Source organism: Emys orbicularis, chromosome 14 (genome assembly GCF_028017835.1).
Source record: "Emys orbicularis isolate rEmyOrb1 chromosome 14, rEmyOrb1.hap1, whole genome shotgun sequence".
NCBI classification, from domain to species: domain Eukaryota; kingdom Metazoa; phylum Chordata; order Testudines; family Emydidae; genus Emys; species Emys orbicularis.
The window spans coordinates 12,437,089-12,463,101 of record NC_088696.1 but is presented as its reverse complement, the minus strand read 5'-3'; positions in this window follow the sequence as shown (position 1 = coordinate 12,463,101).

Here is a 26,013-nt window from a genome sequence, read left to right as displayed (position 1 = left end):
AGCTTTCAGTGTCACAATCCTTCACCTTTCACTTACATTAGAACCAGCGTGAATAAGGAGATTTAGTGAAAACAATAAACAAGAGGAAATTAAAATCTGTTGAGAGTTTTGGTTCAGCTTTGGTAATCAGCGTTTTCGTTGACAGGTAGTTTGGATATTAACACAGGACAAGGCCTCATCAACATTAGCAGGGTATCACAGATAGAAAATAACTGTCTCCATCGATTACTGTGTCTCAGATCTAACACACTCAGCACCTCTGTGCCGCTTACCATATCCCTTCTGCCTGATATTTTCCTCCATTTAAACTTTTTGCTTGTTATCTTGGATATTATCCTCATGAGGAAGGCAGAGCTCAGTCCTTTTCTTTGACAAAGCCACTGTAAATTCTTACCCTCACCAAATTGCTGGGTCACTGGGGTTCTCCTGCAGGATGCCCCAGTTAGAAATAAAAACAACAAACAAACAAATTTGGAGATGAAGTAGAAATAGACCTCAAGCCCACAACGTCCAGAACAGAGTGTCACATTGGTAAATGGCTAAAAGCATAGCTATTCCATCCATCATTATTAATGTAACACTTAAATCAATTGCCCAGTTCAAACTTTACTTTCAGTTGTCGTTCATAAGCATAAGAGGCTAGCTATTCAGCTAGTGTAAATGGAAGAAGTTTCATTAAAGCCATTGCTAATTTATACAAGCTGCGGATGCAGCCTAGAAGTTTTAGACATCTGAACAGTTATTTATTTAAGAAGCATACCCAGATTCACTCCTGCAGTGCCCAAGTAAATTGGCATGCTTGAAAGATATGACACATTCCCCTGATGTCCTAATATGTTTGTGTATTTTTCCTGGAAAAATCCAGATGTCACCATTAAAAAGAGAGAGGAAAAAAGAATGGCAGCATGTAGAAATACCAAAAGGATGTTATTAGTACAATAATGTACCTGCAGGTTTGGAAAGAAGTCTGGCACTTTGTGATCATTTTGACAAAAGGCACTTGAAAAAAAAATCAATAAGATTGATCATTCAGATGCACAGTTTATAGATGTGGATCAGAGTTCTTGGATGGCTAACAAAGTAAGTGTTATTTTATATACAATTTTGTGGGGTTTTTTTTAGGAAGGTGGCACAAAGCCATAAAAGGATATAGTGCCAGCTTTGCAAATCAAGGAGGGAGTATAGTGGGAAAGAGTGAAAACACAGTGAAAGCAGTCACCTCTCAGAAAGCAAGACCAACATGCCACAAAAGTGAGTTTCCCCACATGAAGAAAACAAAATGAAAATATATCCTTCCAACACAGCTCTCAGTGTAAAAGGCTGCATAAAACCCTGAGATCAAAAATCTGGCAAAAAGCGCTAATGTGCCAGCAGTGAGCCAAAGTGTGGTGTATTGCCAACTGTTAAAATTGTGATATATCACTTTAAATTCTCAAAGGTTTTCCTGGTCCTGCTTGCAGGCAGGGGGCTTTGTAGGGAAGCGTGTAATCAGAGTCTGCAACAGGCAGCCTAGACTATGGTAGGGTGAGCTGTGCCTCTCTTTGATAGGGAGCAGCCTGCTTTGTCTCTCTCTCTGGTTCTGGGTTCTTGTGTGTTATCGTTCTGGATTCTAAGAAATAAAGTAGGGCTACATTGCAATCTTCCAGCAAGAGTATTTTATGTTTTCATCTATCTTCTCTATTTGTATGCTGTGAAATGTAACACAGAGAAAGTCAACAAATTTGGGTGAATTCAACCTTTTAATGAGAATGCAGTGAGCAGTAGCCCAATTCTAACAAAGATACATGCAATTACTTCTCATTCTTTAATGGAAAACATTGCCCAGGACTAATCTTTATTAAAAATAAATGTTCAGCTCCTCAGCTGATGTTAACTGGTGCACTGACTTCAACAGAACTATACCAGTTAACATCAGCTGAGGATCTGGACAAAGTATTTAATATTATACTTGCTCTGAAGTGGTACTGCTTTTTTGGTGCAAGACAGATGGCTTTTCCCCTCACCCTATTACTTTTACTAGAGATGGGCAAAGAGTAGAAGGATGAGAGGGTAGGGTAGGTTCTTGGAATTTCCAGGGTTTCCTTATTCAGACTTGAGCACAATACCACAAGAACAATTTCACCAGTATCACCACTTCTAGCTCTGTCTGGCCTGGGAAATGCAAAGGCATGTGAATGAAAAGTTAGCAGAACTGGTATAGGATGATACAGAAACTCACCAAAGCAATGACTCACAGGCATTATACTGCCTTCTTTTTCATGCCCACTTACAATGTTATGAAACTTAATGACTCCCCAGTTACCATTTTAAATATATAGTCCCCATGTTATAAATGAGCGTTGCCAGTCATTGGATCATGTAATAAGTGAACTCGCCATTAGATTGACAAATACAGTGGACACAATTAAAAACTGGGCATTTTTACCACCCTCAGCAAGTCACTTTAGTACCATAACATCCCAACGTAAATAATGGTACAAATACCATGGGAAACGCAAATACATTGGGATGAAAAATGAACATTTTAAATATTACCCACTTCATATACTTCCAGTTATTATGTAAAATGATAACTCTTATGCTTTTTGAACAACCAGTCTTCCCTACAATGGCTACCATGTAATGTAATATATGCACTTCACAGCTTTAGCATTTCCCTTATTTAAAAATACTACAGTGATCACCCAAAGCACTGTAGCATCACTCATGTAAGATGTAGTACTTTGTACCATTTCTGTAGTACGTTATGAAATGGCTGACATATAGATTCTCCCTAGCTATAGACATATTTTATATTAGCTATACATATCTATTAATATATGCACATACACCCCTTTTGGAATAAGGCTTATCACAGTGATGCACAAAAAAGCTACAGACTATCATTTTCTACACAGTTCTGAAAAGTTTGAAGATTCTATGCATTACTGTCCCAAAGTTACAGTTTCAAAGGGATTTGGTTGAGAAAGAAATAAGCAAATTCATTGTGTCTGTTGACAGTTCTTTTAAGATGCAAAAAATATATAACTGTGGGAGTCACACACTCTGTTTTCAAAAATATGTACATTTTATTACAGAGTACTGTATATACAACCCCCCAAAAGTGAGAGTTCAAATGTAAAAAGGGGAGTATAATATGGAATTATAATGAGGGAGCATAAATAACATGCAATGTAATGACCAGGGAGTCATTATTTTGGGGAATTTCTATATAATCCCATTTTGGTCTTCTCCCGTCCCTTTTATAAACATTTTTAACATTATCTAGACATCAGCCTTCCTGGACAGATATTTTAAACAGGAAAGCCTTCAGGTTTATTAAGTAGGAGTTCTGAAATTGGCAAAAAATCTAATTTGGTTCACATTATGTGGTTGGTAACATTGTTAAGATTCATTAGGATGCTGCAGCACTCGAATAAATGAAGACTTATTTATTATTTCATAGGCTTGTGCCCATTAAAACTAATATTTCCTCTGCTAAGAGGTGCAGACAACAGAACACATGTTGATAAGCATTTGTATTGTAGGTAGAGTACAATACACCCTGACACCACGCTTGGACAGTTCAGTCTAGTATCAACAGATCCTTGAAAAGGTTTTTATTCCACATACAGAGTCAGGAAAAGGGGCCAAGCAGGGAAGCCTGATTTTGCTTGAATTTACCTGGCAGTTGTCCGGGTATTCTCAGCAGAGAGGACATGAAGACTGAACTACCCTCGGATTTTGGAGGTGGTTATCTCCAGGCCATGGTTGAGGCATAGTGTGGGATGCTGCTGCCACACTGTATCTGTTCTGGCCTCTCGGCTCTCTAAGAATATATCATGCATGACTAGAGCTCAGCAAAACTTTCATAACAAGACATGGAAACATGAGCAACTCAGTTTGTTCTGAGTTTTGGTTGGAATCCTTCCCCAAAAGAGCAGGGGAGCAGAGCCAAGTTTCAATGCTGAGAACCCATGTACACACTGGGCCTTTGGGACTCCTCTTCCTTTGGAAATTTTCTGGAGCAGAGGTGGAGGTGGGGAGGGCAGGACTGTCAAATGACATGCAGTTCCTACCTGGTCCAGGATCTTCAGGGAAACTAATTAGCCTTCTTCCTCCATCTTGCATTTTCATGGGGGTGCTTGGAGCAGCCATGCCTTCCCAGCTCCTGCAAAGGGGAACAGGAGGTACCAAACCTCCCTAATACTACTGCAACAAAAGGAGGATACACTCTTGTCTCCACTGCGGTCAATGGAGCCAAAAATTCCCCCGCAAGCCCTTGCACTATCACTATGGAAACTGACTGGGTTACACCACTGAGGTCCCTGGGTTTCCATAAGTACAACACAAGGTCTTATAGGATGTCTCCCCCCCCGAGGGATGGGGAAGGATAAGTGCACCTACCTCTGTAAAATCCATATCTGTAGACAACAGACATAATTGCTACATAAATCAGTCATGCATACGCCCTTGCCCCTGGGGCTAGAACACTTATCTGTCAGCTCCTAAAACAGAGGTCCCTACCACCAGAGTTAAGAGAGAGCTCTCTGTGGAGCAGCTGCTTGGACACAGAAGCGCGCACACACACACACACACACACACACACACACACACACACACACACACACACACACACACACACACCATTATAGAGGGGAATGAACACATCAGGCACCTACTTACTCGCCAACTCCTGAGCCAACGTCAATGGGAGATGCGAGTGCATACTGGATAGCAGAATTTGGACCAAAGTTACAGACCATACCATCATTTATCTAACTGTCTCATTTGTAGTAGCTTTCCTGATCTGTCGGTAACACCTGCTTAATTGCTGTCAAACGGCATCATTTTAAATTGGTTTACTTTTAAATGCAGACTTCTACCAGACTACAGGAAAGTCACACCCCAGTCACCCAACCATTCTACTGTGGTTTGAATATTCTTGATTTTCCACTGTTTTCCTACCAGCCATCGGAAGAACATGCTGCATTAATTATACATAATTGCCTTGATTAGGTAAACGCTAAAGAAATTAACATATTATAACCTAATAAAAATCATGGAAAGATGAATAGACTATAGTATGTCCACTTTTCTTGCATCTTGTAGGCGTGAAACACAACAGCCTCTTCCATAGCTTGCAGTTAATTTGCTATCAATACCCAGCTGCTTTAGAGTAAATACAGGAACAGGGTGTCACATGGGTATCCTGAAGCAAAAAGAGAGAGGTTTCCTATTTCTTTGTTAGCTAGCAAAGATGGTATGCATGTTACCAAAAGATAATACAGGGGAAGAAATCAATTCTCTGTGTTGTTACACATCCTTGCGTGCAAATGTAAACTTGAAAAGAAAAAAAAAAGTACCTTTCTATTACGCAAAGGTCATCTGAAATCATTAGTACAGACTGATATGATCAGAAGAAAAATAAATGAGACATCTCTACTCGGGGAACACTGCACCTACTTCAAACGGTATGATATATATGCATGAGCAAACAGATTGTTCAGCCCTATTCCAAAAGGGATAGTAACTTTCAGGAATAAACCCAGCTACTATGTGGATTTTATTTACATGTAGTTGATTTGAGCACAAGACACGTGCATCTTGTTCTTTGCAATGTTTCCTCTCTTCAGCAATCTGAATTCCATCAGGGATCTTGCCTGGTGTCATTTATATGCAGGATGCATCTCAGATATGGACACAAAGTCGGACAGATACTTCACAAAGGAAATTTGTATTATTATATAATGAGTCACACAAATATCATTATCACTGCTCTGATACCTGCTGGCAAAGGCAAGACTGTGATACAGCTGCTGGCCTGAATACAACTGAGCTGTGTAATTGATCTAGCGACAAGTGATCTCTCAACACTGACTTATTCCTCCTCTTTGGCTCTCTGCTGCATCTGCAGGGATTCTGCATGTTCAGTCCTTTCACAGGAGGCATCCTCTCTGAAGAGAGCCTCCCTTGCCTGACGCAACAAGATTAAGCAATTTGCTTTTAATTAGTACTGCAGTCATTTCCAAACTAAGCAGTGGAAAGAACAGAAAGCAGACTGTCTCTTTAAAGTGTAAGTGGATTCAGTGCACACTGTGAATTTAGAACCTGCTGTTGGAAAAGTTCAGCTTTCTGTCACCGGTACTTGTGTTCTCTGCTAATTTTTACAAGAGTTCAAGCTGTATGCACCAGTTAGCAGAGACATTGCAGGAGGTAAACTGAGAATGGAAAATCATGACCCCTTGCTGCCTCTGTTTATGGTGCCTAAATTATACCCAGACACTGCTTCAGGTCTCCTCTCCAACTGTTATGCACAGCCCAGTTTGCAAAAATCAGGAGTTCTTCCTCCCAATTACAACCCAAGAGAAGAGTGCCCTTGTAATTTGTGGCCACTGTCCAGCAATCCCAAGTAAAACAGTGTAGGTATAAGTGGAGAAAAGTAAGTGTTAGGGGGTGCTTGCGGAGTTGCACTGATGTAACACATGAACACACTTACAACATTCATCTGAAGGGAGAGTGGAAATCTGCAGCTTTGTTTGCAGTACAATTAATATATGTGAATAATTGACTGCAAAGTAAAGCAGAACCGTATCCAGTACACACTCTGTGGCCAGTTTGTACACACTAATGTAATCTCAGCAGTGAATAGTTGCACTTCAGCTTCCATTGAGACAGAGTACCTATTCCAATTCATTTCCAGTGGCTTAATCTAACTATAAGGTTAACTCAACATTAACTTCATCCTGTCCAAGCATGTCTTGACAGAGACCCATACCCATGGGGAAAGCCTAGCAATTCCAGTCCCACCTTAGTGAGCTGAGGCTTACAGGATATAGGACAGAATTCCAACCCAAAAGAAACCCCTCCAAAGATGACAACAACCACTTGAACTCCTCCTAGTACATGCCACTGCAAACCTCAGTCTATAGAATCCTCAGATGAAGAAGTGTGTGTGCATTCAGAGTTCATGAATCCCTTTCTACTTGCTCCAGGCTGGGATTAGTCTGCTGAGCCTATTGTTCCCTTAGCCCAAATGACCATACATGGAAAATAGAATTTTTCTGCATGTGTCTAAACAACTGCAGAAAAAAATCCCCACAAGTATAGCTGATGTCGTCTAAATGATCAGTATCTGGCATTCTTCTACCGTCAGCTACACAGCTAGTTTAAATTTGAGCTACTGGCTCATTTAGATTTATGCTGTTGGTTCAATAAACAAACACAGGCCATAGTCCATCATACTAAGTGTGTAATAAAGCTGCTTACCTACTTCCAAACAAATAGCTTTTATTTGCCCACTCCTCTTTGATTCTTCTCTTCCCCCATCAAACCAAAGATTATTGTTCAATTTCCTTCCAGAACTGTACCATACCAACAGATCAAATGATGTCTAAAGTGTCTCCCACAGCCTTTCAAACTGCATAGAATTTTTTTTAAAGTTATCTAATAAACTAATGGAAACATTTCTCTTTACTGAATCTTATTTTTTCCCCTTCCCCTGACCCTCTCTACAAAACATGCACCTACAGTTAAAAAATAGTTTTCCTCCTGTGATGCTAAGGCCTTTGTGAATGTCAATTACACTGGAGTTTGGGGGGGTTTCAGGATCACCCAGGCACACAGAGAGCTTGCCTGCATCTCATTCACACTTGTTGAAATGAATTAGCATGAAGCTGGTCAACATGTTACTAAGTCCAATAGACGCAGTTTCAAGATGCATTTATTCTCTGCAACACGACAGCATCCATGAATTTTCTAAATTGTTTCCTTATCAATGCCATGTAACTTGTTAGATTTTCTCTCTCATACAGTATTTGCCTCCACTCCACTCGCATCTAATAAATTCATTTGACCCGAAAGGGTGCTTTAAGACTCTTGTTTAAAATGGCTTCCTAATGATGCTTGACAACATCTCCTGCCTCTGAAAGAGCATCGCTATACAAGACTCTAATCCCACAAAAGGAGGGATACTTGTTAACCTGTGTCTCCATCCTTTCTGTTGAGTCACCACATTTAGCAAAGCACTGAAGGGGAACCAGTACGCAGCTGGGAAATTATGGCTTTACATGATCGTCTCTTGCTACAAGAGAGATATTACACAAAACTTAATCCCATGACTCAGCCCTCTCCTTGTACCCCCTTTAATTGTCAGAACCTGAGGAAATCCGGGCCGAGGTAAATAACAATTCAGCAGTAACAGAGGAGATTCACTTTAGGCAATGAATTTTTAATGGGCTGAGACTGCAGAGGGAACGCAGGGCCGAGATCTGTGCTTCTTATCTGATGGGGAAGGTCAGTGTTTGAAAGGAGGGAGGGCATGGATGAGAGAACAGATCTGACAGGGCTCTTCAGCTGAGATTTCAGCTCGTCACAGACCGGCATACCTTAACATATTAGGGTCTTATTTTCAAAGAAGTAACGTACACATGAACATGCTACCAAAAACTGCACAACATTTTCCCCCAGCAAAGGCAAATTGGCAACTTCAGCCTCGCTTTCGGGGAAAAAAACAAAACAAAAAACCCAGAGAACGATCAGTGCAGATGTGCCATGCTTTTCATGGGAAAGTGGGTTGCTCTAATGCTAGTCTTCCCACAGAAACATACATAGAGCACTAAACACATAGAGCCCTTAAACATATCAGTGCTAGTTATGTCAGCATGCTCATCAGAAATCCCATGTGACCATTAGAATCCATTTGGCTTACTAAATCTCACAGACGTAGGATTCTATTTCCTGAGGAACATACCATGCCCTCAACCCACTGACAGGGCTACCACTGACATCACTGGAGCTGCATGTGTGTGCTGAGGGCAGAGTCTGAGGATCACTTTGGAAGTGAATTAAGCTAAACCAAATTAAGGCTGCTTTAATGCTAAATGAGCGTGTCCACACAGCCCTAAGAATGGAGCAGGAAGGCAGAGGAGAGAAGAGGTATGAGGAGCTGGTGCATGGCCACACCTACAAAGAAACTCAGTGTGCCCTGTACTTGTTTGTGGTGCAATGACAGCCTCTGGAGTAAGTGGATACTGACACCTGTCCTATGACAGGGTATAGAAATGTGCATCCACTACAAGGGCAACTCCTTAGGGCTGGGTGTGGCATAGCAGGCTCTCTCCTCTCCAGCATCCCTTGCCAACAGTCCCTCAGGTGGTCTCTCTTCCCATAACCCAGCCCTCCAGCCAGGTCATGATTTAGTTCCCCCACCCACCCCTTTTTGGGGTAACAAAGTCCACATGTCTTTACAAAAAGGCCCTTGGCCCCAACGGTCCTTGCTCCCTTCTTTCAAACTCTCCATCACCCTTGTTCCCTTTTCTGACCTCACACCATCTCACCAGTGGCTGGTAGGGGAACCCATTCCTCTAGGTTCCAACCCAGGAACACAGTTCCTCAGTTAAAAGCCTCCCAGGACTGTCTCCCTAGATGTCCGGATTCTGCACTTTTGGTACGGCTTCTTCCCACCAAAGCCTGACTCCACTCTGCTGGCTGCTCTCTCTCTCTCCCTGGCCTCCTGCCAGACTTCTCTATTCTGGAGAGGATCCCTGGGCCATCTCTTCATCTTTGACTCTTGTGTTCTCTCTACTCACTATGTCAGAAAGTGACTGCAGAGTTCCACCCTCTCTCTCTCTACATCCCCTTTCTGCTCTAAACTTCCTCTCTGTAACTAATCAGCCAGTTTGTCTCCCATCTGGGATTCATCTTAAAGTCTGGGCCATCCTCCAGATGCAGCCAGGAATCCTAAATGGTCTCAGAGGCCCATTCATTAACCCAATCACACAGGGGTATTTATCTTTGGTAACCCTAAACCCATGTTAGGTGACTCAAGGAAGGAAGTAAAACCTTAGCAGTCTCTTAGCAGCCCTCCCATGTGTCACACAGAATCTAGCAAATGAAGGCACTTCAATCCCCCAATCTGGTAGAAGTGTGGATCAGATGGTAGCAGCACTTGCAAATGTATCTAGAAGCAACTAGCATTAACTAGAGATGTTCAGAAAATGGTATCCCTCCTTTTTCTCCACCCGCAGAAAATTTGGTCTTTTCCTAAATTTTCAGCCAAAAACCATAAAATGTTTAGTTTTTAAGGGTTTTGTGTTAGACACCAAATGAACATTTTCTTTGACTGCTTCTGTGAAAAATTTAATTTAGTCAAAAATACAATTTAGATGGAAAATTTGTGACCAGCCCTAGTACTGATGGTAAATCAGAGAGGATGAAATACTCCATATTACTGAATGTGGCAGTCCCAGAGCCGTCAGAGATGTACAATACTTGCCAGTACAAGCCTGAAGAGGAATGCAAACTGCTGGACAAAGTCATTCAAAAATATCACTCATATTCTGATCCACGCACAAATGTCTCATTCTTGGGGGTATTTTCTTTTCAAGACCAGTTGCCCAAGGAGACCACTGACCATTATTTTACTGCCTGGCATAATAATGCTAAATTATGTGAATTTGAATAACTAACAGCTGGAGTGATTGGAGATAGAATTATTTATGGTATAGGCAGGTCAAAGCAAATTCAATGAGAGAAACAGACTTCACACAATGGAAGGGAGCAGAGATATAAACAAAACCAAGGATAACACTGGGTCTCTGTTTCTTGAGGACATCCAGAATGCTACTGAAAGCACTCCTGTGTGGACATCAGAGGCACTGACGATGAAAAACACCAGGAGCAGCAAAACAAAGTTCCAGGTAGCATATTTGCACCAGTGGCTGAACAGACCACTGCAGAAGGAAGTGGTCTGAGAAGAAATGGGTACGTGATCGGAAAGCCATTGAGGTTCAGCAATAATTACTGACACGTGAGACAATATGTTTGATGTTCAATTGTGGGCACCACACTTTAGGAAAGATGTGGACAAACTGGAGAGAGTCCAGAGGAGAGCAACAAAAATAATAAAAGGTTTAGAAAATCTGTCCTATGAGGAAAGGTTTAAACATGCCCAGATTTTTTTGTCTTGAGAAAAGACTGAGGGAGACCTGATAACAGTCTTCAAATATGTTAAGCACTGTTATAAAGATGATGGTGATCAATTCTTCTCCATGTCCACTGAAGGTCGGACGAAAAGTAGTGGGCTTAATCAGCAGCAAGGGAAATTTAGGTTAGATATTAGTAAAAACTTTCTAACTATAAGGGTAGTTAAGTTCTAGAACAGGCTTCCAAGGGAGGTTTTGAAATTCCCATCATTGGAAGTCCCATCCTTTCAGGGATGGCCTAGGTTTACTTGGTCCTATCTCAGAGCAAGGGGCTGGACATGATGACCTCTCAAGGCCCCTTTCAGCTCTACATTTCTATGAGTCCATGATAATATAATGCTCTTGTTTTCCAAGAGGTTTTGCTTATGCATCCTAATCTCCATCCCAGGGGTCTCCATTTGTGTGTTTCATGGACAGTTTATGTTCATGGTTAGTTGTTATTTTTGTTGGTGTTATGGTTTATTTGCATTACAATTTTTTTAAAGGGCCCCCTGTCCTGTGACTGTGGTATTTATCTTTGATAATCCTGACCCATGTCAGATGATCAAGGTCAGGACAAACACCAGCCTCTTGCACATTTATTACATTTGGCAGGTTGCCCCGCAGAGAAGTTGGAGAATATTGTAATCTTCATTATGAGGAACTGAGATTTTTCATGATAAAAAACTGGCCTGGCTAAAAAATGTACATTGTAAAATAAATTACCTTTTGGGTAATTTATCTTTATATCGATATAGATATATATAAAGAGAGAGAGAGAGAGAGAGAGAGAGAGAGAGAGATTATATACGTCTCCTATGTTACTCTTTCTAGTGCTTTAACTCTGAATCCCCTTGCTTTTGTGTACGTTTAACTCTGACACTTAGGGGGTGTCTGCACTTTGAGCTTGGGGTGCAATTTCCAGCTCATGCAGACATACCCACATTAGCTCTGATCAAGCTAGTGTGCTAAGAATAGAAGTGTAACCATAGCAGTGCGAGCAGAAGGAGGGGCTAGCCACTACCGGTCCATGACACTAGGTGTGTACTTGAAGAGCTAGTCATTCCCGTTACTCATGCCGCCACGGCTACATTACTATTTTTAGCAAGCTAGCTTGATTGGAGCTAATGTGGGTATTTCTCCTGGAAATTACACTTTTCAACTCCAGTGTCGACATACCCTGAGAAACAATTAACATAGCCTAGCTCCCTTGGGAATTTTGCCTTTGAGTTCAGTGGAGTCAAGCGTTCATCCAGAACGTATGCGTGTTTGTGTGTTGCCTATGTATGCTAGGAGTACAAAGAGTCTGTCACATATATGTCTCCTGCAGGGAGCTGATTCTCAAACATACAAAATGCACAAACTTCTAGGATGGGGAAACCCACCTCCCCCTCTGCAGAAAAACCAACCTAGTATCTATGCGGTTAACCCATCCCATAACAAACTCAGAAGCAACTCCAATGATTCCAACATAGTCACATTACCGTGGCATCTGCTCAGAAATTAAATGCCTCCATTGGAACAAAAACACCCAGAACAATGGTGCTCCAATCACGCCTGGGGTCTCAGGGTGCTACCAAAATACAAACATTTATAGATGCTGCCACTGCTATTGCTACCACTATGTGCCACGGGGAATCTGGGTCCTGCAGCATGCAACCAAAGAGTGTGGAAAGGACTGGACCCTTCTGGATACCACTGGTAGAGCTGTGCAAATAAATGATTTTTTGGTTTCCAAGTCAAACTGAAAAATCGGGAGGGGGCAAAGTTTGGGGTTGAACTAAACATTTTTTCCCCATTTTTGAGGGATTTTTTACCGTATTAAAAAATAAAATTCAAGTGAAATTTGAAACAAAAAGTTATTTTGAATAAAAATATCAACACGTTTCATTTGGAAAATGTCAAAATGAATTTTTTTTTCTGGAATTATTGTTTTTTAACTGAAAAAATCTGTTGAATTCAACACAAATTCTCAGCAAGTTTCAGTCCACCCAAATCTCCATTTTTTGGAGACCACAAAATTTGGCTCAATTCTTTCCACTATTGCAGGGGTTGGCAACGTTTGTCACGCGGCTCGCCAGGGTAAGCACCCTAGCGGGCCGGGCCAGTTTATTTACCTGCTGACGCGGCAGGTTTGGCGGATTGCGGCCCCCACTGGCCGCGGTTCGCCGTCCCGGGCCAATGGGGGCGGCGGGAAGCGGCGTGGGCGAGGGATGTGCTGGCTGCGGCTTCCCGATGCCCCCTTGGCCCGGGATGGCGAACTGCAGCCAGTGGGGGCCGCGATCGGCCGAACCTGCTGCGTCAGCAGGTAAATAAACTGGCCCGGCCCTCTAGGGTGCTTACTCTGGTGAGCCGCATGCCAAACGTTGCCGACCCCTGCACTATTGCCTTCCTGATGTTTTTTAAACCCCTACTTATTGGATGTATTTCTCGTCCCATAAATCAAGACCAATGCTACTGAAATCAAATCAAAGGAATTACGCCAGATTTCTATATGGAACATTGGACCCATCATAGGTTTTCAAAAAAAACCAAAACCTTTGCTGTTAAGATATGCTGAAAGAAATGCACATAGTGTCATAAAATGACTAAAGGAATATGATTTTTAATCATTTAGACAAAAACCAGTTAAGTAGAATTTAGTGTAATTAATAACACAATTTAATTACATTATTATTATTACTCTTACTTGCAATAGGAATTACTATTATGCAATTCACTGCAGTGAAGTTTGTGGAGATATACTATATATTTGCTCCTATTTAAGGGAGAAACTAAGTGTTTAGACTTGGTAGTTGTTAAACTGCAAGAAAATAGGTGTTCAGCTCCCTAGAGTGCTCCCCTGCAAATAGCTCAATTAAGGTACTAATTGAAGTATAGCGATGTCCCCTGCTGAGTTGAGAAATGCCTATCTGGCACTGTAGTGTCATTCCTTCAAGCATCTTATCCCAGAGATACTATTTCTGGGATGGATTTGGGTAACACACCAGTGCCCCTATGAGTTGGTGATGAATACCCACATGTTCAGAAGCACCAACAACTTCGCAGAGGGATCCCTGAAAGATTTCTAATTGTGTGGGTTATTTTTGTACAGCAGATTATGTGTACGCAGTGTTATTGTAGCTGTGTGGGTCCCAGGATGTTAGAGACAAGGTGGATGAGGTAATAGTGAAAGAGACAAAAGAACAGGAGTACTTGTGGCACCTTAGAGACTAACAAGCTTTCAAGATTACACAGAGCTCTTCTTCAGGTGTTGCAGCTAAAAACAAGGTGGAGCAGATTGTTTAGCATAAGTAGTTAACTCATATTTCATAGGACAGTTCAAGGTGAATTGACCTAACACCTCTCCAGTCATTGGGGGGGAGGGGAGGAAGTTGTTAGTGGGTTATAGATTGTTGTAATAAGCCATAAATCCAATGTGTCTATTCAGTCCATGATTTTTAGTGTCTAGCAAAGTTATGAATTTAAGCTCCCAGGCTCGTCTGTTGAAAGTGCTGTGCAGGTTTCCTTTGAGGACAAGGACAGATAGATGAGATATTAAGTGATCGTTTTGTGAAAAGGGTTTGCCCACAGATGACCTGGTGTTTTTGTCTTTTATTATTTTAATGTGTGAATCCATTTGAGCGTGTAGCAATTGTCTCGTTTCACCCAGATTTTTGTTTTTGGGGCCTTTAGAGTATGTTACACTACAACGTAAGCCCAGTGCTAGTAAACTCGACTTAGCAGACCCTGGGTCTGTAACCTAGGGCTTGAGCATTTACATTCATTTCTAACCCCACGTTAGGTATTGTTGAACCCTGGGCCCCAGTCCCAACCTGCGGTTCCAGCATCTACACTGCATTATGCAGACCTGAATTCAACCACCCATGTCCCCAACTGCCCAGCACCCTCCAAAAATGAGGTCACCCTAGCCCTTTGTTTGTGATGAAGCGTGGGAAAACTTGACTGTACACCAAACTTAACTGTCCAGAGGACAAAGAAAATCAGCCCAGGGGATTGTGGAATACTTTTGGCAGATCCCAGAGCTCGAATCCAGGGGGGCTGCATGTACGCTGCGAAGCAATAGGGCTTGAATACTGCATCCTGGCTTGACTCAGGCTCAGACCCTCCACCCTTCTGGGGTCCTGGGCCCAAGCCCAGGGCTAGTGAGATTTGTGTGCAGCTGGAAGGGGCGTTAGGCTTGAGCCTGAGTTCGAACCCTGGGCTTACCTTGCAGTGTAGACATACCCTTGGTGCACTGGATGAGGTACACCCCATGTTGTGTTAGCCATGTGTACGACCGATGGATCTTGAAAGGTGTGTTGTGGGCAGTGTTGATCATTGTAACAGTGGAGATATGTCTAGAGCTTTTGCATCTGTTTTTCCTAGCCGAGTCTGATGCTGCTTTGAGTTGGTGTGTCCTGGTCTGTTGGCAGCTTGCTTCTGATGATGAGCTTGTAGAGGCTGGGGGGGTTGTTTGAAGGCCGGAAGAGGGGGTGTCATTTTGTGTGGTCCCTTGAAATATGTGTTAACTACTTATGCTAAACAATCTGTTCTACCTTGTATGTAGCTGTGGCACTGAGTACGTTTCCCAGACCCCGGTGTAAGCACGAAAACTTATCTCTATCAACAACAGAAGTTGGTCCAATAAAAGCTATTACCTCACCCATCCTGTCTCGCTAGCACATTATATGGTATTTGTAGTTGGTGATGCCAAGTTGTAACGATTGTTAATGATTGTGCAAGGTCGTGCTGCAAGTAAACTCAGCCATGTTAAAATGTTTTACTAAGGAGTGCTCGGGCAAAGGACTGATCCAGCCCTCACTGAAGTAACTGAGTCTTTCCATTTACTTCATTGGGCATTAAATCAGACCTAATGCCCTGATCTGCAAACACTTTGGCACCTGCTTAACTTTATTACTGTAGGTAGCCCCATTGACTGACAGAACTACTCATGGGAGTAAAGTTAAGTAGGTGAATAAACGTCTGCAGAATTGGGGCCTAACTGCATCATTATTTGCAGCTTCTCTCAGGTCAGCAAGGCTGAACTGGCCCACAGCATTATCTTTTACTTTTTGGGAAAGTGCCATATACCGTATATACTCGATCGTAAGCCGGTCCGTTTATAAGCTGACCCCCCCAAGATGGATAAGTAAAAATGGAAAATTTTTATGACCTGTTCATAAGCCGACCCTATAATTCAGGGGTCAGCAAACTTTGGCTCCCGGGCCATCAGGATAAGCCACTGGTGGGCCGAGATGGTTTGTTTACCTCGAGCATCCGCAGGCACAAAGGTATATCTAAGTAAACAAAGTGTCCTGGCGCGCCAGCTGCTTACCCTGACGGGCCGGGACAGTGACTGGTGGGGAAATTTTTGGGGGGGAGAAGCTGGGGGTCAGGGGAGTAATCCCTGTGACCACCCCCCCACATGACCCCACCCCTAGCCCGGGACCCCCACACTCTCCCTATCTCCGCCCTTTGCACCTTATCTGGGGAGGATGTCCCTGGCCTGGCTGGAGCTGCTCCGGCAGGCTGGGCAGCGCGGCCGCAGCCTGCTCTGGCGGGCCAGACCGGGCAGCGCAGCCGCAGCATGTTCCAGCGGGCTGGGCTGGGCGGCACGGCCACAGCGTGCTCCGGCGGGCCGGGCGGCGCGACCACATCCTGCTCTGGGGGGCGGGGCCGAGCGGCATGGCTGCAGCCTGCCAGCCCCGGAGCTGCAGCTGCTTCGGAGGCTGGGGGGAGAGCAGCGTGGCTGGAAGCAGAGAGACTCTGGCCCCGCCTCTTCCCTTCTGGCTGTGCTGCCTCTCCTTGCTCCCTCTGTTAGGGGTAGGGGCTGTGTCCCACCTCTCCCTCGCTATACCCGTTCATAAGCCGACCCCCTTCTCTGGTGCTTCCCTTTTTTACTAAAAAAATTTGGCTTATGAACAAGTTGCTGTATAAGTAATAGCTGGTAAAATCATGCAGGGGAGGTATAATATAAGGAATGCAACTATATACATGAAAATAAACAATCATAATAGCAAAATTCAACAACAGATCTGGCTGGGAAATTTATTGCCTGTGGAATTTTCAGGTTTTTGTTGAAGAAATAAAGACAATTTAAGTTTTCAGAAACTAACAAATCATTGGACTTTGGGGTGTTCCTTTTTTTGACAAAAATCTGAAAAATTTCCATGAAAACAGATATTTTCTTGCAAAAATTTCCATTTGATTTAACAGGGTCCTCTTAGTCCCCCACCTATATACCAGTTCTTTCTTTTAAATACATTTTAAACGTGCTCTTTTCTCTGCTGTTTTAGCCCCATTGCCCATTATACCATAGCGTTTTCTCTGCCACACAAACCTGTGTTTGTGTGCTGACTGAAGGGAACATCATCAATGGTTCTATGAGGGACAGGCAGGGGAGATGATACACTGGAGTTCTTCTAACTCCTGCTAATTCTTTTTTCTAGGCCACCTTCCCCAGCTTCCATCTAGTGCCTGGTCACTCAAACCTCCTGCATCGCTGTAAAGACCCATGTTGCCAGCCCAGCTGGAATTTAGCACAGTGGGATGGAGTAGAATTCCATCAAGAAGCCACACATCTTCCTGTTTGTTTCCCTTGTAACCTCCCCTGTCACTTTCCTCCCGTGCAACTAGAGTGCTTGTCAGGGCTCGTTTGAGATCTGAATGCTGCTTCAAGAAGGGCTTGCAGGCATCATTAATGAAGACACACATAGCTCTCTTTCCTGTTCAGGAGATGAGCACATCTCAGGAGGACTTTTAGTCCTTCTCTTAGCCCAAGGATTAAGAGGCTGCAACAGAGATTTGAAGTTGCACTTGTTTACATTGCATCTGAGAGAATAGTAGGGGGTGAGATAATCTGGAAATATTCATCTGAATTTTGATTTGATCAAGTACGTGCTCCTTTTTGAATTTATTTTCCATGAATATTTGCACACTTCAGCTTTACCAGCACAACACTCTCAAAAAAAGAGAATTTTACAGTCGGATTCTAGATCAGTCATTGAAAGAGGATTGACTGTACAATCTGCATTTCATCATGCAATCTTGGAAAAGAAATAATACCGAGTTACATAATGAAGCAAGAAAGTGGTTTAACTATTGATAATCCAGAATAAGCTATTGCGTCTGGGGGAATAAGAGCACTGAAGAAGCACTTAGGAGACCTAAGCCACTGCACTGCTCTGTGCCTCAGTTTCCCCATCTAAAATGGGGATAATTATACTTCCCTCCTTTGTAAAGCACTTTTAGATCTACTGATGGAAAGTGCCACGTAAGTACTACCATTATTATGTGTAAGATATTTATATAGGTCAAATTCACCCCTGTGCAAAGGGCCAGCACAGAAACTTACAGACCACTTAAAACCTATTTTGAGGGCTTAAAGGGGGTCTTAACTGGCTCATAGTTCTTGTGTGGGCTCTCCACATAGGGGTGAATTTCACCCATAGTGGGGAAAAAATCACAAGGAAATTTGCAAATAGTTTAAAATAATGAATGCAGGTGAGAATTTTGGCACCTGCTCACAAGCAAACAAAAAAAGAGGCAAAATTTGGCATATAAAGTATTTACATCTAATTATTTGTTGAGCTCTAGTTTACATACCGTGGTTCATGCTCAGGAAATGAGAGTAGTACTTGGAAACAACAATCTCTGTAGAACAGGGATGGGTAAGGTCTGTTTCCGATGAAGCCTGATGACTGAGGAAGTCATAAAAGCTATCAGAGAGAGGAAAAAGGCAGGCAACGTGTGTAAGAAGGCAAATATTAAGGGGATGAAAGGGATTATAAAGCAAAGATGAAAAGATGTAAAAAGCCGATTAGGAAACCAAATATGACAAAGAGAAAAATTGCCCATGGGGTGAATAAAACAATAAAAGATTTCTTTTAAATAGGTAAAGGAGATGAGATTAACGAGGGAGGCCATTGGACCACTGAGAGGTAGCAGAGGGAACTTAACAACACAGGGAAAGGGACAGAGCTAAAAAATGAAACGATTTCTTCTTGCTAGTGCTTAAGAGGGAAATGGAAGCAAAGTTCTCCGGCAGAGCAGTGAAGAACTAGAAGCATTAGTAGTCACCAAGGCAATATGTGTGTAAGTTAATATAACTGAAGAGAGACAAAGCCCTGATCTGGATGGGGTGCTTTGAACCCAGAATGCTGAAAGGGATAGAAGAAGAGATTAGTTGTCTAATAAGAAAGAATTTTAGCAGCTACTTAGAGAAAATGAGAGATATAGAGGGGCTGGAATAAAGCAAACAACTCCAAGTCTTTAAGAAAAGAAATGCGGGGGGTGGGGAGGGAATCAAGACATTTTTGGAGCAGACTCTCAAGCTGGTATAAATCAGCATCACACCACTGAAGCCAATGGACCCACATTAGTTTACACCAGCTGAAAATCTGGCCCATAAATTGGTAACTCTGATTTCAGTCACAGGCAAGACCTTAGAAACTTTAACAGGGGATGAGATCACCAAACATCTGGAGAAACGTAAACTGATCAAAATGAATCTGCCTGGTTTCATAAAGGGCAGATCTTGTCTGACAAATCGGGTGGAATTTGTTTTAAGAGATAATGTGAAAAACAGACAGGGGTGAAGTAGTGGACCTAATCCACACAGATTTCAAAAAGTCATTTCAATGCAGTCCAGTACAACAGAATAATACTCGGGGTGAACAAACCCATTGTCCTTGAAAGATTAAGGAAACGGTGAGGTCTTCTTCTTTCGCATGGCTTGGGTGGCTAGCAACAACTACAAATTAATATCTAAGTTTGATAGCCAGCACATTGCTGCAGCACTGAGCTGGTGAATGTCCTTCAGGCCCCCGGCAAAGGAACGAAGGGGACATTCAGATATGATGTGCTCTATCATTTGTGCCTGGTGACCACAGTTGCATACAGGTGTTTGCCTCATTTTCCATTTCCACATCTCCCATCTGCACAGTCTTTCCAACATAAATCAAAACCCGGTGATTCCGCAACAGGATCAACGACGAGCTGTTTGTTTTGAGCGGTCGAAGTGCTCCATGTGACTCTCCATTGAGCCTCAGCATCAAAGTTGGGTGTAAGGCTCTTGATACGGTTCCATAGAGGGTTGCGGGATTTTAATCTAAACTTTGGCGGGTTCTGCAGGTCATGGTGTAGTGGGATCCTTGTATTTAATTTAAAAAATTAATTAAATCCCAGCCGAGGAGAGGCTGAGGGAACTGGGATTATTTAGTCTGCAGAAGAGAAGAATGAGGGGGGATTTGATAGCTGCTTTCAACTATCTTAAAGGGGGTTCCAAAGAGGATGGATCTAGACTGTTCTCAGTGGTACCAGATGACAGAACAAGGAGTAATGGTCTCAAGTTGCAGTGGGGGAGGTTTAGGTTGGATATTAGGAAAAACTTTTTCACTAGGAGGGTGGTGAAGCACTGGAATGGGTTACCTAGGGAGGTGGTGGAATCTCCTTCCTTAGAGGTTTTTAAGGTCAGGCTTGACAAAGCCCTAGCTGGGATGATTTAGGTGGGAATTGGTCCTGCTTTGAGCAGGGGGTTGGACTAGATGACCTCCTGAGGTCCCTTTCAACCCTGATATTCTATGATTCTATGATTCTATGTCTGAGCAGCTCTTCTAATCTGTGGACCAGGAGCCAGTCAACTGGAGTAGATTTGAGCGTCCCCGACACTATGCGCATAGCATTATTAAGTTGAGTGTCAAGGAGTTTAGTGTGACTGCTATGAGACCACACTGGTGCACAATATTCAGCTGCAGAATATAAAAAAGGCAATTGTTGCAGTTTGTAAGGTCCGTGGACTGGAGCCCCATGATGTTCCAGCCAATTTTCTGATAAGTGTGACACGAGACCTGATCACGGGTGGTTCTCGAGGTGTTGTCGACAGGTCAAACTCCAGTCCAGTGAAACACCAAGATACTTTGGATTAGCTTCGTGGCTGATGCTCTCACCACAGAACTGCACATCAAGTTTGGTATTAGCCATTTTATTGTTCAGATGGAAAGCAGTTACCATGGGTTTTTTTGGATTAGGCCTAAGTTTCCATGGGATCGGATCCAACAATGGAGGAACACCGAGAGGTCAGTAATGCAAAGCACCTTGTAGAGGTGCACAAGGGCTGCCAAGGTAATTTGGGAACTCCCGAAATATTTTAGTTTCAGTAGGACTTTTGGGGCTGTGCTGGCTAAATGTGGATTTCCAGGTCAGAGATTCACAACTATTTATCCCAGGACTGTATCTGTACATTTGCCTCATAAGACAAGATGCTCTAAAATAACTGCTAAGAATAAGAAAGACGGTTGGTGCTCCATTCCCCTGTACAGCAAGGACCCACATTTGCCCTGCTCTGCTCACTGGGAAGTCTAGCACCACCAGTGGTGTTAGACTCATGGATTCCTTGTGATCCTGGAGTATAATGCCTGGGATTTCATCTACTTCATGCACAGCAGTTAAGGTCGAAGTCAAAGAGCTTGGAGATGCCATTCATAGAAGCCTCCAAAAGTTTGAATGCCTATCCAAACCTTATATGAACTATACACATCTTCTAGACCTGGAAAATTAGTCTGGAAAGCTCACAGAATCTGCCTTTTGATTATTTGATTAATCACACCTGCTAATTACATCGCACAAATAGACAAAATTAATATTTGAGATAGGTCTCTAAAGAGACTGTATGGATTATTTTTCTGCAAATAAAATAGAAAATTTCTGCAGATAATATAGGAAAGCTCAGGCGAGGCTTCTAGATTTGGTCACAGAAGATTCTGTCATATTAAAACCAACTGAGTGACAACAATTTAAGAAATGTCACTTATTATTTGCTCGTGATTACTCCTAACATTGACTAAAATATTTTAAATGAGGTCTGTTCACTACATACACACACACACACACACACAAAAACCACTTATTAATGTGTCAGAAAATGTCAATTTGATCCTCACTTCTGTGTTTTTTATCACACCACAGTTAAGTTCTCTACGAAAATTGTAGATCACAAGCAAATCATGATAATAAAAATGTTCAATTTGATATATAAATCATGATTGAAAAGAAGAATATAGACATGCTGTTGCCTATTCTAAGTAATATTTATTTATGCAACTTACTATTTTTTTAGAAGAGGATTACATGATAATTATTGCAAAGGACTTCCTTCACAAAAGAAAAGGACCACAATATTCTAATTGTGAACCTGCTGTGAAATTCATTCCTGTGCAGTGAGTCTGCATAAGGCTGGTGCACCAATTAAATCTCAATTAAGTCCTCAAAATAGTGGTGCCTAGGTCTTCCACTGGCCCTCTTCACAAGAGGTAAAATTCACCTTTAATTTTCACTTGTAATTACTGCAATTGTGAGCACAATTGGCCAATTAGACGCATAACTGGCATGATTATCTGTGGTACAGGCACATATAAATTAAAAAGATCCCATGGCCCCTCTATAAAAGGACAAATTTGACCTTATATTCTTGCCCATATCTTCTCCTACATCTGACTGTTGTTCCATGGTCTCTCCACATTGCTGCATTTCAGCCATGCTTTATGTATACATTTTTGGGGATCCTTTGGGACTAAAGAAGTTATATGCTTATCTTTGTCATTTAGTTTCTTTGCTGATTTGATTGCATTGGAAAAAACAGATTTAAATGTGGATTTATTATTGGGACAGCAAGTTCCTTTTTTCTTAGTTTAATTTCTAACTACGGTGTAATACAGGGGTCGGCAACGTTTGGCACGCGTCTCGCCAGGGTAAGTATCCCTCGCCCGTGCCACTTCCCGCCGCCCCCTTGGCCCGGGACGGCGAACCGCGGCGAGTGGGGGCCGCGATCGGCCGAACCTGCTGCGTCAGCAGGTAAATAAACTGGCCCAGCCCGCTAGGGTGATTACCCTGGCGAGCCGCGTGCCAAACGTTGCCGACCCCTGGTGTAATATAATGTTACAGTCTTCAAATCTAATGCCAGGATTTTGGTTTTTATACCTATACTAATCTAGAAAGAGCATCGCAAAGGAGTTAAACAGAATATCCTCATAACACAGAAATAGGCATCAAATATAATGAAAAATCCTACCACAAAGAGACATTGCTTTGGTCTTGAGTCCTTATTTATTAAATCTACTTTTAGAAAATTCAAACAATCTACAAAACACTTTTCAGATTGATATGTTTTAGCTTTAGAAACTAATCTTTGGCAGGCAAAGAACACCTTGCATTCTCATAGCTAATATTTCCTAATGCTTAGGAGAGATTTTTCTGACGCATGAATAATGCCGCCTTTATCTTGATTAAAGATACCTCTCCTAGAAAAACCTTACAGGTAGATGAAGCCACTGAGAAATCAGATGGTTGGAAATGTACCTTGGCTTAGAAAAGTGGTTTTCAGACTTTCAAAAAATGAGCCCTGCCTTCAGGAAAATGAGACCAACCTAAGGTACTATGGCCCTCATTACTGTAATATCTGGATGCCTCACAACCTTTAATGTATTTATCCTCACAACACCCCCACAAGGTAGGGAAGAGCTATTATCCCCATTGTACAGATAGGGAACTGAGACACAGAATTTTTAAAGATACTTCATACCTGAAGAGCCAGTGAGGCACACAGATTTTCAAAAAGTGCCTAACTCCCTTGAAATCAATTAGAATGAGGTGCCTAGGCACTTCTGAAACTATTCTAGGGGCCTCAATAGCTTTAAAAATCTGCCCCATGTGACTTTCCCAAGGTCACACAAGAAGTCTGAGGCAGAGCTGGGAACTGAACTCAAGTACCACACCATTGCTCTAACCACTGGACCAGCCTTCTTTTCTATCTTGCCCCCCATCCCCGCTTAGCCCCACCACGTTAGCAGGGCAAAATGGGGGCAACTTGCACTATCACCATTCTGTGCCCCACCTCTGGCTTGTCTTTTACACTGCCCCCAGGAGGGGGCATCACACACATTGGGAAGTGCTGCCTTAGAGAAATGACGGTATTGCATTACCTACACTCTGATCCTGCAGGTTATTCTGCATTGCTGCAATCACGAGGAGCTCCACAGAAGTCCCCACACACTGAACAGTCTGCAGAATCAGAACTTCGGACATTAAAATATCTCGAACTACTCTTTTCTTCATTGAAGAAAAAGAGATATTATATATACACATTTGTTATCAGCCAGTTTCCAAGGTCTTGATATTATTATATAATATCTGTGCTCTGACAGAGCCCAAAGGGCCAATCAGGATCAGGCCCCCCTTTTGCAGGTGCTATACAAACATGTAGGAAGCCATCACCCCTGTCTTGCTTTTGATTAATTCAGGTTAGTCACATTATGCGACACAAGGCAAACTGCACTGTGGAAACTGGAGCAACCACACAGCCGAGACAGCTTTTAAGAAACAAATTAGCAGAAGTCATGTACAAACTCCTAGTGAATATACTTGACACCTCAACCAAATATAGACATGTGGCCTGATTTTCAGATGTGCTGAGCACTCGTAACTCTTTCTGAAGTAACGGGAGCTGCTATTGTTCGGGACCTTTGAAAATCAGATCAGTTCTATCTTCTTTCGCCATAGCAGACCATGCTACCAGCCAGCCATCTAGGAAGAAATGGTAGTGACTTCTACTGCAGCGTTTATGGAGCATGCATTCAAGTGTGTGAGAATTGCATCCTAGGAATGCAAACTTCTTATGAACAGGAAATTCCTAGAATTCATGTTCTTATGATGTGAATAGGAATGTGTCTTTAAAAATTCTCTCCATTGTTTTTACATAGTCTAGTACAATAAGAGGGGGTTTCCTACACTAGTAGCAAAAAGAAAGTACACCTGTGAATGAATATGGATAATACAATAGGAAGCTGATGATTATCGTTCAAATTACCCTATAAAATGCTTAATACGGTTTAACCTGACAGTATTTTGCTACCGCAGAACCTTTTCAATCCTACCCTCAGGGGACAGGTGAAGGATGATACTGGAAAGAGAACTCCCATATACCAGATCTTGCTGGATGGTCCCTTTAAATGCCTAGGCTGCTCTCAACTGCTGATCCAGTGGACGGATTCTTATCTAGACTATGCCATTTGTTAATACTTATGTGGGAGCTGAATATTTCCAGAGGGGAGGAATTAGGTAGCAATCCTAAGGAGCTAAATCAGAGCTGGCGCTTACACAGCTACACAGTGGGTTTTAAGGGGCCTCTCCTCCTGCACCCCCATAAAAGGGCTGGCCACAAGCTAGTTTTTAATAATAAGGATCTGATTCAAAACCAGTCGGAGTCAGTGGAAGTCTTTATATTGACTTCAATGGGCACGGGGTAGGTCCTAAGCGCATATAAAATTTCCCTTCCAGAGTTTCCTTTATTTCATTCTGAAACCCTTTTCTCCTTCCACTTCATCTTTCCCCTCTCTGTTGGTCTAGTTCTGCAACCCTTACTCCAGCTGAGTAGCACTTATTGGAGTAGTCCTCATGTAAAGATTGCATAATTGGATTTTGAACTTCCAGCCCATCCAGTACAGCCACCACCCCTATGGCTAAGAGACCTGGAAGGGACTCTCTTCAGAGCCTCTCACAGCTGCTGTTTAATCAGCCAGAGTCAGAATTCTTACTGGGCTACTCAAGTGTTCTGGTGCTACACTTCCAGCCCTTGCCCTAGAGGGTGCAAGACCAGACCAGAAATTTAACCCAAGTTTCCTGCATGACATGACATGACAGTCACGTTAGACCTTTGTACTGGCCTGCATGCAATATGTTTAGCTAATCAGCCTCTTAATGTCACAAGACATGGGATTTTAGATCTCATCTCAACCTGATTTTTTAAATTTATAATCAGATCACTTTCAAACCAGTCAGCTCCCATAAACCTTACTGTGATACAGGACTATCCTCTCATCAGTGGGTAAGGCAATTAGGCATGTACTTTGGTCCCATGTCAATGGAGGAAAAATATCCCTGGTGATTTTCAGCAATACTGTTTAGAGGGGATTGTGAATGTGTTTTCATTTGAACCAAATCACAGATTTAAATCTATCTGAAGTACTTCACTGAATGAGCACACGCATTTGTCAGTAAGCTGTGTGTGTTGTCTCTATTACCTGGCAGGAGCCGG